The sequence below is a fragment of a genome, unplaced genomic scaffold (assembly GCF_019419815.1).
Source record: "Pyrus x bretschneideri cultivar Hongxiangsu unplaced genomic scaffold, Pyrus_bretschneideri_v1 Contig112, whole genome shotgun sequence".
In the NCBI taxonomy this organism is placed as follows: Eukaryota; Viridiplantae; Streptophyta; class Magnoliopsida; order Rosales; family Rosaceae; genus Pyrus; species Pyrus x bretschneideri.
The window spans coordinates 189,209-199,233 of record NW_025999405.1 but is presented as its reverse complement, the minus strand read 5'-3'; the positions used below and the strand labels follow the sequence as shown (position 1 = coordinate 199,233).

The 10,025-nt window shown below is 38.0% G+C and overlaps 1 pseudogene; it reads left to right on the top strand.

Moving 5' to 3' along the window:
• The first annotated feature begins 8,980 nt into the window (after positions 1-8,980).
• On the top strand, positions 8,981-9,091 carry LOC125473989 (annotated as a pseudogene).
• Positions 9,092-10,025: the final 934 nt, after the last annotated feature.

The window sequence follows — 10,025 nt, the reverse complement described above, 5'->3', positions numbered from 1 at the left end:
CCTTGGTACACGCCACAATCTTGTTCTAAGCTCAATTTACCTTTAGTCTTCATCACATTGGTATTCCCCAAACTATAAGGTATGGCTTGTAATGGGCTAGAATGGGTAGAATATGGTGTGGGTGATGAAAGAATTGGGCTAAAGTGTTTGGCTGCAACAAGGGTGAATGGAGCACACAAAGGGATAGGATTTAAGCCTTTTAGTAGTTAAAACATGCATAGCCTAACATCGTCTCATTGAGTTCATTCATGAATGATACTAACCACATGGTATCTGCAAAGAGAGTAATTCTTAGTATCCAATAAAAATAGAAGTAATGAGATCATTTAAAGTGAAATTGAAAGAAAAATATAGGAGTAGAAACACTTTAAACCCTCTCAAAGAAGCAATTAGGCTCAAAATAACTCACTAGGGTAGTCTCCACTATTCTTCTTCCAGAATTTGAGTATGGTACCTCCATGATCATAATTTCAAGAGTTAAAGCTTTATACATGACAACAAGATGCAATCCTTTTTCATAGCAACCCAATCGTTTGTTTTCAAACATAGCCCTCATATACATTCATATTAGTAAGCAAAACACCTTTAACCAAAACTAACACATAAAACAAACTCAAAACACAAACCTTCCATCCCACACCCCCAAACCTAACCTAAGCATTGTCCTCGATGCTTAAAATTGTATGCAAAGTAAATAGGCAAACAATATGGAATGGAAATAACATAAACACAAGATAAGGAAAGAACACAAACCACACTAGGTTGCCTCCTAGCAAGCGCTTTATTTAATGTCTAGGCAAGACATGGTAGCTTGTTCATGGTGTTGTAAATTCAAGAAAATCTACAACTTGATACACTGGCTCTTCCTCCACTTTCTCCAAGTACGGTTTCAATCGCTGCCCATTGACTTTAAAAGAAGTGCCATTCTTCATGTTCTCTATCTCCACAGCTCCGTGGGGAAATGTGATAGGAGCATATTCATGCGACTTAAATGGCTTGTTCTCGTGCATTTATGTTATGTTTCTTTAGTTATTTTAGTCCTTTATGCTTCTTTTGTGTGTTTTCAGGTTCTAAGGGCAAAGTATGCAAAAGGATGCCTTTTGGAGCCTTTTGGAGCAAATTAGAGATTGGAATGGATATCATATGCTTGGATATCATTCCTCCTCCATTGCAGCCACATGCACATTCAATCATTCACACCAAAACCTTGCACATGCTTTCCCATTTCATTATTCATTCACCTTGCAGCCACTCCACATGCATTTCTAGCTTTTCCTTTGCATTCCCCCTTTAATCAACACATGCATCCACTCACCAAGAAATCATTCATTCCACATGCACCCAAAACACCACCAGAAATCATCATTGCCGTGGGTACCTATCCCATTTCAGATTGTCATTCCACTTCATTGCACATGCATCTTCATAATTCAACACATGCATTCATTATTTATTTACTTTGCATCCTTTAATTTAATCACATGCACATTCAAACAAACACAATCATTCCAGCCATACCTTGCATTTTCAGATTGTTCCTCCATCATTGCACCACAATGCAGCCACATGCACTTGTTCCTCTAACATTTCAGCCACTTGCACTCCCATTCTCTCCCAAAACCGTGCACATGCCTTCTCCTTGCATTTCCAGCCATTCCACATGCTATTTCAGCCACATGCACTCATAATCATTCAACCAACATGTGCACATGCAACCTAGCTGTCATGTTCCCCCCATTTCACCTATAAATACTCATTCATTCACACTCATTCATACACAATTCATTTCACAACAGAAATTGGTCCCTTGGGGCCGTGCCCTTCACAAAGTCCATCCATTCCATTCATACACTTCATCCATTGCAGAAATGTAGACCATAAACCACCTTTGTGCCGTGAGTCTTCTCCCTTACAATCCAAACACCATCCTTCCATTTCCACCACTCCCCAAACCATTCACACCATCAAACTATCCCTAGACCTTGTGCTACAACGAAGAGGAAGAGAAGAGTGCCTAAACGTTCATACAATTCAAGTTTGAGTTGTTGGAATGTTTAGGTGTTTCTTTGATTTCAATGTTTAAATTCAATACTCTTTGTTTTGTACGAATGAGGAATGGAAGAGAAGAGTGCCTAAACGTTCATACAATTCAAGTTTGAGTTGTTGGAATGTTTAGGTGTTTCTTTGATTCTCTTTGTTTTGTACCATGAGGAACTAAACCCCCCTTGGTTAGGGGGTGATACGAATATATGTTTATGCTTGCATTTTGATTTGAATACTTCTAATTGCGTTTCATAAGTTGTGGATTCAATTCGTTTAACTGTTTGATTGATAACTTATTTATGTATGTTCATTGAGAGTGCACACTTAATTTTCATGCATGAATATGACGCTAGAATATAAGTGAGTTTCACCTAATCGTTATGAACTTATATTCACAAGTAGTGGAGGTTGCTTATAAACAATCGCGTTAAATGAATTCTTGGCATAAGTTTCATGCAATCTATAGTAACGAATGCCTCGTCAACACTTATAATTTTCATAGAGCGTAATGATTCTTGCTTGTATCTCTTCTATGCATTCATGTTGAGGACTTGTGGGGAATGTTTTGAATTGTTGTATGCGCTAACCCATCCAATTCAATAACGTTAAGAAGATTTGAAGGTTAATTAGTGCATCACGGTTAACCCGGGGTGTTGAGTTTCATGGTTTATTGAAATGCAATTGGAAATCATTTTATTATGCAAGTATAACATGTATGGAGATGAACCCCTTAGCCATTCTATCATCCATTCATTCCATTCCATCAAATTCGTTTTACAATCTGTTTAGTTTATTAACTTGTTTTGTTATTTCAATTTTCGTATAAATCTAAATCCCCCTTTACTTTAATGTCCAATTTAGTTAGAAATCAATTTAGTTTGTGCTTTTAAGTGTTTTGATTCATTTTATTTCCCAATTTCGTCCAAATTCACCAAAGTGCTCAAAACTGCCCAGAAAGTGATTTTAAGGCAGTTTTGAGTGTTTTGGGTGATGTTTGAGTCTTTTGGTTTGTTTTAATGTTTTAAGTGTTTAGTTTTACATTCTTTGAGTTAGTTTAGTGTTTTATATTGTGTTTTTACGTTCTTGAGTCAAGTTATTACTTAATTTCGTCCAAATTTGTGTTTGTGCTCAAATCTGCCCAGAAAGTGGTTTTTAGGCAGATTTGAGTGTGTTTGTGTTGTTTTGAGTCTTTTGGTTTGTCTTAGTGTTTTAAAGTTTAGTTTTGCATTCTTTGAGTCTAGTATAGTGTTTCATATTGTTATTTTACGTTTTTGAGTCAAATCCAAGTGGTTAACAATCCCTCCTAATCCCCGGTCCAGAACGATCCCTACTTGCATACTTACTACAATTTGACAAAAAGAGGGTTTAATTTGTGTGCGTATAAATCTCGCATCAAAATGTTTGTAACACTTTGAATGGTCCCACCCACCTAGACTTCAATTTACCTGGAAAAAGTCTCAAACGTGAGTCATACAAAAGTACTTTCATACCTTGGTGAAACTCCTTCCTTAGGATGGCCTTGTCATGATAGAGCTTAGTCCGTTCCTTGTAGATTTTGGCATTCTCATATGCCTCATTTCTAAGTTCTTCCAACTCATTAAGTTGGAGTTTCCTTGCTATTCCAGCATCCTTGTAATCAAAGTTGAACTTCTTGATGGCCCAATATGCACGGTGTTCAAGCTCCATTGGCAAATGACAAGCTTTCCCAAACACAAGGCGATAAGGACTCATGCCAATGGGGGTCTTGTATGCTGTTCTATATGCCCATAGTGCATCATTTAACCTCAATGACCAATCCTTCCTTGCAGGGCTCACAGTCTTCATCAAAATGTTCTTGATCTCCCTATTGCTAATCTCCACTTGTCCTGAGGTTTGAGGATGGTACGGGGTTGCCACTTTATGGTTGATGTTGTACTTCTTTATCAAGGATTCAAAAGGTTTGTTACAGAAATGGCTGCCACCATCACTAATAATAGCTCTTGGGGTTCCAAACCTACAAAAAATCACATCTTTAAGAAAATTCAACACAACCTTATGATCATTAGTTCTTGTAGCAATGGCTTCAACCCATTTGGATACGTAATCCACTGCCACTAATATGTATAAGTGGCCAAAAGAGGATGGAAATGGTCCCATGAAATCGATTCCCTAAACATCAAAGAGTTCCACCACCAAAATGTTATTCAATGGCATCTCATTTCTTCGGCTAATGTTCCCCATTTTCTGGCACCTATCACACTTAGAACAAAAATCAAAAGCATCTTTGAATAAAGTAGGCCAAAAAAAACCAGATTGTAAAACCTTTAGAGATGTCTTTTTGGCACCAAAATGTCCTCCACATGCCAATGTATGGCTGAACGTTAGAATGCTTTGTTGCTCACTCTCTGGGACACACCTCCTAATGATTTGATCAGGGCAATATTTAAACAAATATGGTTCGTCCCAAACGTAGTGCTTTACCATGGCAAGGAACTTCTTTCTTTCCTGAAAAGAAAGGTCATTTCTCATTATACCACAAGCAAGATAATTAACAAAATCCGCATACCATGGTTCTTGTTCTTGAACAACAAGGAGTTGTTCATCTGGAAATGATTCATTTAGGGGCAAAGGTTGTCCAACTCCATGGTTTTCATTAAGCCTGGACAAATGGTCAGCCACAACATTATCACTGCCCTTCTTATCTCGAATTTCCAAGTCAAACTCTTGTAGTAAGAGTATCCATCTAATCAAGCGTGGTTTAGCATCCTTCTTTGTCATCAAGTACCTAAGGGCTGCATGATCAGAAAACACAATAACTTTAGATCCCACAAGATATGACCTAAACTTTTCTAAGGCAAAAACAACAGCAAGCAACTCCTTTTCAGTTGTGGAATAGTTAAGTTGGGCATCATGCAGAGTCCTGCTTGCATAGTAGATCACATGTGGAAGCTTGTTCACCCTTTGCCCTAAAACTGCACCAATAGCATAGTCAGAGGCATAGTGAGGAGTCCATTTTGCACATCAATGATGGTCTTGGCCGTGGCCATGAAAGGTCTCCCAAGCAATATTGGCAACTCACGATCATGTATAGGAGCTTCTTCCATGTCCAACACTACAAAATCTGCAGGCAAGATTAGTTTATCAACTTGAACTAGAATATCTTCTACTATATGATAGGAGCATATTTAGGCGACTTACTTAGCTTGTTTTCGTGCATTTATATTGTTAATTCATAGTTGTTTTTGGCGTTTAAGCCATTTTCGTGTGTTTTTAGGTTCATGTGGCTAAGGAAGCAAAAAGATGCATTTTGGAGCAAAATTGGACTTGGAAGGGATAACTTATACTTGGAGCAAAAGGAATGGACGAAATTGAAGAGTTGATGTCACAAGGATTCCTACTTGAAGTAGCCACACACCTTCCACATTTCAACCACATGCACTTGTTCCTCCATCATTGCACCAACAACAACATTGCACATGCACTCCCTTTAATTAATTAACCCACATGCACCCTTTATTCTTTCATCATTCCAGCCACTCCACATCCCTCACCAAGAAATCATTCAACACATGCATCCATAATCATTTCTCCACACCAAAACCGTGCACATGCATTCCCCTTGTGCAATTCCATCATTCCACACCTCCATGGCAGCCACCAACCAACCTAGCTGTCATGTTTCCCCTTTAATCATTCAAACATTCACCCACATGCATTTCTAACCCACATGCACCCTAGATTCTAATCAGCCATTCACATTTAATCATTCATTCCCATCAGATTTCTAGCATATTCACATGCATTCATCCTAGCTGTCATGTTTCCCCTTTCATCATTCCCTCACATTCTTTAAATCAGCCAACACATGCATCCACCTTTCTCCCATCAGATTTCCAACATTGCACATGCATTTCCACCCTTTAATCACATGCATAAATCAGCCACATGCATCTCCCATCACCATTCCAGATTTCCACCAAGTTCCTAGCTGTCATGTTCCCCCCATTTCACCTATAAATAACCCTTCATTGCAGCCACAAAGGGGGGGATCCATTCACCACAGAAATAAGGCCTTTGTGCCAGAAATTCATCCATTCCATAAACACTTCCATTCCATTGTACATACCACCAACACTTCCCCCTTTGTGCCATGAGTTTCCCTTACAATCCAAACACCATCCTTCCATCTCCACCACTCCCCAAACCATTCACACCATCAAACTCACCTTAGACCTTGTGCCACAACGAAGAGGAAGAGAAGAGTGCCTAAACGTTCATACAATTCAAGTTTGAGTTGTTGGAATGTTTAGGTGTTTCTTTGATTTCAATGTTAATTTCAATACTCTTTGTTTTGTACGTATGAGGAATGGAAGAGAAGAGTGCCTAAACGTTCATACAATTCAAGTTTGAGTTGTTGGAATGTTTAGGTGTTTCTTTGATTTCAAAGTTATGAGGAAATTCGAAATATATGTTTATGCTTGCATTTTGATTTGATTACTTCTAATTGCGTTTCATAAGTTGTGATTCAATTTGTTTAACCGTTTGATTGGTAACTTATTTATGTATGTTTATTGAGAGTGCACGCTTAATTTTCATGCATGAATATGACGCTAGAATATAAGTGAGTTTCACCTAATAGTTACGAACTTATATTCACAAGTAGTGGAGGTTGCTTATAAACAATCGCGTTAAACGAATTCTTGGCATAAGTTTCATGCATATTCCATAGTAACGAATGCCTCGTCAACACTTATAATTTTCATAGAGCGTAATGATTCTTGCTTGTATCTCTATTATGCAATCATGTAGGGGACTTGTGGGGAATGTTTTGAATTGTTGTATGCGCTAACCCATCCAATTCAATAACGTTAGGAAGATTTGAAGGTTAATTAGTGCATCACGGTTAACTTGGGGTGTTGAGAATTCATGGTTTATTGAAATGCAATTGGAAATCATTTTATTATGCAAGTGTAACATGTGTGGAGAAGAACCTTCTAGCTAGCATTCATCCATTCATTTTCATCGCATTCATATTTACATTTTGTCTAGTTTATTAAACTTGTTTCGTTATTTCAATTTTCGTCAAATTAAAATCCCCCTTTACTTTATTGTCTAATTTAGTTAGAAAGTGTCTTAGTTTGTGTTTATAAGAGTTTTGAGTCATTTTGTTACACAAATTCGTCCAAATTTGTGTTTGTGCTCAAATCTGCCCAGAAAGTGGTTTTTAGGCAGATTTGAGTGTGTTTGTGTTGTTTTGAGTCTTTTGGTTTGTTTTAGTGTTTTAAAGTTTAGTTTTGCATTCTTTGAGTCTAGAATAGTGTTTTATATTGTTATTTTACGTTTGAATCAAGCCATAATCTTAAATTCGTCCAACATTGGGTTTAAGGTCAGAAACTGCCTAGTTAGTGTTTTTAGGCAGTCTAACTAGGCAGTTTTGAGTCATTTGAACTTGTTTTGAGTCCTTTGAGTCTTGGTGAACGTTTTTAACTTTGTTTTTATGTTTTTGAGTCAAATCCAAGTGATTAACAATCCCTCCTAATCCCCGGTCCAGAACAATCCCTACTTACACTTATACTACAATTTGACAAAAAGAGGGTTTAATTTGTGTGCGTATAAATCTCGCACCACTATACCTCTTGGATATTTCACGGATCTGTCTGCAAGTTGTAATGAAATGGTGGTGGCTTTCAAATCTCCCAAACCTAGTTGAAGGTACACTGAATAAGGCATTAAGTTGATGCTAGCACCCAAATCAAGCATTGCCTTCTCTACTTTCTTGTCCCCTATGGTGATGTTGATAGAGAAACTTCCTTGATCCTTGAGCTTTGGTGGAAGTTTTCTTTGCAAAACTGCACTCACATTCTCAGACACCACAACCTTCTCATGTGGTCCATACTTCCTTTTGTAGCTGTTTAACTCCTTGAAGAACTTCCCATATGCCGGCATGTTCCTGATGACATCAAGCAAAGGTAAGTTAACATTCACTTTGTTTAGTATATCAAAAATCTCCTTAAATGACTTATCCTGCTTGCTCTTGGCAAGTCTTCCAGGGAATGGTATTGGTGGAGTGTATGGTTTCTCGGCCTTGTGAAGATTTGGTGCTTCAAATGAGGAAGTAGCATGGCTTGGTTCCTCATTTGGTTTCTCATTGTCTCCTTGAGTAACACCTGCATTCACATGATCATATTCATTAGTAACTTCATTGCCAACTCTATTATCAATAACCTTACCACTTCTAAGTGTAGTGATTGCTTTGGCTTGCTCTTGGTTCCTTTGGAGTATCACGGGTTGGCTTGGAAACTTCCCAACCTCTCTTTGGTTCAAGGCATCTGCAATCTGCCCCAATTGTGTCTCCATTTTGGTTAGGGCTGCTGAATGTTGTTGGAGAGTGCTATTTGTGGAATGTTGGAATTGCAAAGTGTTTTGGGCTAACAACTTAACCGTATCCTCAAGGGTAGTGGCAGGTTTTGGTTGGAAAGTTTGGAATTGATTGTTGTTCTTCCATGAAAGGTTGGGATGATTTCTCCAACTCGGGTTATATGTATTGGAATACATATCATTCCTTGGTCTTTGATTGTAAGAATTCATGAGGTTCACTTGCTCTTGAACATACTCGGGATAAGCCTCCCTAGATGGACATTGATGAGTAGGGTGGTTTGGTAAGTTGCAAATGGCACACACTTCATTTGCTTTTGGCACCATGTTGAGCACAGATTCAAGCTTCCTTTCTAGGTTAGCTACCTGCAACAAAAGCTCATGATTAGAACTTGTTTCATAGACTCCAACTTTCTTACCCCTTAAATCTTTGTGTTGAGCATTAGACCCCAACATCTCATAAATGTTATATGACTCTTGAGCATTCTTTTTCTTCAATGCTCCACCTGCTGCATTATCAACAGTTGATTGACAAGTTTGGGTTAGTCCATCATAGAAAATTTGCATTTGTAAGTGAAAAGGTAACCCATGGTGTGGACATTGTATCAAGAGGCCTTTAAAACGCTCCCAACACTCATTGAAAGGTTCTCCATCATCTTGTTTGAAGTTGAAGATTTGTCCCCTTAATGTGGCTGTCTTTTGAGTGGAAAAGAACTTCTCCAAGAACTTCTTAGCCACGGCATCCCATGTAGTGAGGGAACCTGGTGTTAGAGTCATCAACCAACTCTTGGCCTTATCTTTCAAGGTGTAAGGAAACACTCTCATCCTCAAATTTGCTTCACTTACTCCCTGCAAAGGTAAACCACTCACAACATTGTAAAACTCTTTAATATGAGCTAAAGGGTCTTCATTAGGTAAGCCATAAAATGAAGGAAACATATGGAAATGTGAAGATTTGAGATCATAGTTTCTAGCTTCTGTGGGCAGCAAGATGCATGAAGGTGAATTTGGTATGATTGGTTGAGCAAAGTCCTCCAAAGCTCGAAGCTCATCTTCGTTGCCCACCATCTCCTCTTCTCCTTCCCAATTAAATTGCTCAGATTCTTTACTTGTTGAACTAGGTGAATTCCTTTCCTCTTCTTCACGGATAATGGATGAACTTGATGGCACAAAGTTGTCCAAAGTGTGGCCCTTCAACCGTTCAATTCTTTGGCCTAACTCAACAAGTTTATTTGACATATACTACCTGAAACAAAGTAACACAAGTTTGAATGAAAATCAAGAATCTACCTATAATGAAAAGAACAAAGTTTAACTAGCAAACAACAATGAAATGAACAAATTTTACATAGCAAACAAGCAATTACAAGGGACTGAAATCAGTCCCCGGCAACGGCGCCATTTTTGTTGATGTATTATTCCTTCCTAATGCTAGAATTTATTTAGTATAATGGCACAAGCAAGGGTGTCGAATCCTCAGGGACTAATTGGACCTATGTAATTACTTGTTTTGCAAGAACTCTATGAAATGAATCAAACTAAACAGAATAGGCAGATTTGTTGTTGTAACTTGAAAGTATAAGAAAGTGAAATAAACACAAATAAATGACTCAACAACTAATAAAATG